We start from the raw sequence: 3,728 nt of genomic DNA, 5'->3' as shown, positions 1-3,728 counted from the left end.
ATCCACAGCAGAGTAAATAGACTGAAGCGACAAAGAAACTGGCATAAGCATGCGTATTCAAAACAGAAATATGTAAACAGGCAGAATACGGCGCTGCGGTCGGCAACGCCTATAGAAGACAATAAGTGTCTGGCGCAGTTGTTAGGTCGGTTACTGCTGCTACAATGGCAGGTTATCAAGATTTAAGTGAGTTCCAACTTCCTGTTATAGTCGGTGCACGAGCGATGGGACACAGCATCTCCGAGGCAGTGATGAAGTGGAGATTTTCCCGTACGACCATTTCACGGGTGTACCGTGATATCAGGAAACCGGTAAGACATCAAATCTCCGACATCACTGAGGACGGAAAAAGATCCTGCAAGAGCGGGAGCAACGACGACAAGAAAATGGTTCAACGTGACAGAATTGCGAGCATTCCTCAGATCCCGGCAAATTTCAATTCTGGGCCGTCAACAAGTGTCAGCTTGCGAACCATTCAACGAAACATCGTCGATATGGGCTTTCGGAGCCGAAGGCGCGCTCGTGTACCCTTGATGACTTCACGACACAAACTTTTACGCCTCGCCTGGTACCGTCAACACTGACATTTAACTGTTGACGACTGGAAACATATTGCCTGGTCGGATAAGTCTCGTTTCAAATTGTATCGAGTGGATGGACGTGTACGGGTATGGAGACAACCTCGTGAATCCATGGACCCTGCGTTTCAGCAAGAGACTGTTCAGGCTGATGGAGGCTCTGTAATGGTGTGGGGCGTATGCATTGTGAATCCTAAGGACTTGGTCAATTCCAGCAGGTCAATGCGTCAACCCACACGTCCAGAATTGCTACAGAGTGGCTCCAGGAAAACTGTTCTGAGTTTAAACACTTCCGCTGGCAACCAAACTCCCCAAACATGAACATTATTGAGAATATCTGGGATGTCTTGCAACGTGTTATTCAGAAGAGATCTCCACCATCTCGTACTCTTGCGGATTTATGGACAGCCCTGCAGGATTCGTGGTGTCAGTTCCCTCCAGTACTACTTCAGGCATTAGTCGAATCCATGCCACGTCGTACTGCGGGACTTCCGCGTACACGCGAGGGCCCTGCACGATATTAAGCAGGTGTACCAGTTTCTTTGGCTCTTCACAGTGTAGATGGTTTGCGCTTCTCCGCAGTCGCAGGCAGTACTGACAACTGGAAATGCCCATTTTTGGAAATTACATCTGGATTCTCATGCTATTGCCAGACCGCCACATATATTTCCTTCCGGCCATCCATATTAAGGTGTCACGTGTTTTCTGTAAGTCACTTAAACGAATGCTCGGATAGCTCTTTCGAAAACAACACCTTTCTCATCCTTGCTAAGTCCTATCTTGAAATCCGCTTCTAACGACTTCATCGTCGTTGAGATATAAAACTCTAGCCTTAGTTTCTTCATTTCTTAATGTTGTTGATGCCGAGCGAGCAGTTTCATCTCAAACATCCGAGAACTATGTGTAAATTTCCGTTGGGTATAAACCGCCCGAAACAAGGAATTGTTGGTAAGACGCTGTCTACTGGAGTTGGTTCAGTTCCTTGGCTGATCTTCCATGTTCATGTTTTTCGTGGTTTCCGTAAAGCGATCGATAGTCTTCTCCATCCTTGTGAAATCACAGCTTTTGCTGCGTATCCAGCGAACTAGTCATCGATGAGACATTAAACTCTGTGACAGCCGCCTGTTATATCCATCTTTCGTAATGTGTATTCATATGCACGTAGATAAGCGCTTGTATCTCTCAGAGAACGTACAGCCATTCTGCTGTCTGTTGGAGTAGCTGAAAAGGCATGTCTTAACCAAGGGATTTAAACTCTGAGATTGTCCAGCCAAGTAGCATTGCTTGGCGCGGAGAATTAGAATACGCGGCCCTACAAGGCTTGTGGTCAAAGGGAACTTTCGCTTCCGCCTGCTACTGTGAACACACTCTGCTTTCGTGCTTGGGCGTGGCGAAATATTTAGTATAGAAGCCAGTCTTGTCATTTTGAAATGGCCACACTGGAACGACATCGTCTAGGATTATGGCGAGATGGTTGCTTGCTTAGGTGGCCTTAGTGCAGCTATACGTTACGCGGTTTTCCACATTTATTCACATGATATAATTTTTAATTCATGGGAGAAATATTAGTTTATTTAATCCGTTTCACAACTTTGTTGGAACATTTGGGAATCACTTCATTCATCCGCGTCTGTAATCTGTCTTTCCCACTGGTTTTCCACTCATTACATAATATTATGCGCGCAAATATGAATACCGAAATGGGTGGTCATGTAAAATCACACTGTCCATTGAGGGGCAGTTGTATGTAGGATATGATACTTTGTATTCATTGTCTGTACAATATATACATGTTTACTCAGTATTCATATAACTTGCGAATCTTACGAAGTCATTTTCCACTCCTCTGATCTTTGTTTAAATCCTCACTTGTGGTCACTTAAGAACCTCGTTCACAAGAGAATCACATTCAGTTTCATTATGTCTCAAGACGGAAGAGAATAATCTGCCTTCCGCAGAGAGAGTATTTTTAAATGGAATTATCAGTTAACATGGTAAGTGGCTGTAGCAGTGGAACTTTAAAGCACTTGTTTGCAGTGACGGAGACGATATTTAGCTACAGTACGAGGACGCTTCACTTTATTAGGTGTTGTGGTATACCACGTGTACTTCCATTTGCACTGGTCGAATTACTCCTACAAGGAGTGATTCATTAACTCCTATAGGGAGTAGCTATAGCAAATTGGTTGCAAAGATTATGGTTTCAAGTTATGTTGATTTAGCCTATGTTAAATAGCCTTTCATTATTCTGTTGCACTATCAGAAAGTTCCTTGTCGCTACAGTATATAAGGTAGAACTCAGATCGCGTTGTTCATCACTTATGGGTCGGATTTCATTAAAAGCGCAGTCTTTCAGAAAACTGAAACGGGGGTCAAAACATGAGCTCACAGGCCTGAAGTTTAGATGTAGTGACCGCCATTCATGTAATCACCCCTTTCTACCCAATTACCAAAGTTAGTGTGTCATGCTCTGTTATAAACACATCGAAGATTATTCGATTACATTTATATAAGTTATTGGTACCATTTGAATGTAACATACTATATGGCAATCATTGACAACGTTGGCGGTTTCCAGCAAGGCAGTGAGACTTTATGGCTCCCGAAAAGTCTTACGTGATCGTTCCTAGGGTAGTATAGAGCTTCGCATTTACTCTTTGAGTAGGCTCTGTACTGTTTTACGTCTTCCGCAATGGTCAATTTATTATCATTTCTTCTTCTTAGTCCAGTTTTCGGAATCACCTAAATAGAAATAAGCAGAAAACAAATGGACAATATTATGATAAAACTACTTCAGAGTGCTTACATCTGAATTTTTCCAGTGTATGTGGTAATGCATCTTCTTAGTCTATCTTTGTGTACATAATTCATCTAATGCAATAATTATTTTCGCCAGATGGTTTCAGCAGGATTCAGAAGTGCTGCACTACTGACTTCTCAAGTTTCGAGCATCCATCTAAATTAAAACGAAATTATCTGCAACAGCATCCTGAGACTTTGATGCATCTCTGCCGTCAGTGTGGAATACACAACAAAAAATGATTCATAGCAGTTGCGACAAAGTGAGACAATTTATCATCACCCGCTCGAGGATAACAGTAACAGAGTGCATTCGTTTTGTTTTTGCTCTTTTGTGCGAGAGATAACGTA

This window comes from Schistocerca nitens, chromosome 2 (assembly GCF_023898315.1).
Source record: "Schistocerca nitens isolate TAMUIC-IGC-003100 chromosome 2, iqSchNite1.1, whole genome shotgun sequence".
Lineage (NCBI taxonomy): Eukaryota > Metazoa > Arthropoda > Insecta > Orthoptera > Acrididae > Schistocerca > Schistocerca nitens.
Note: the sequence above shows the minus strand (reverse complement) of the source record.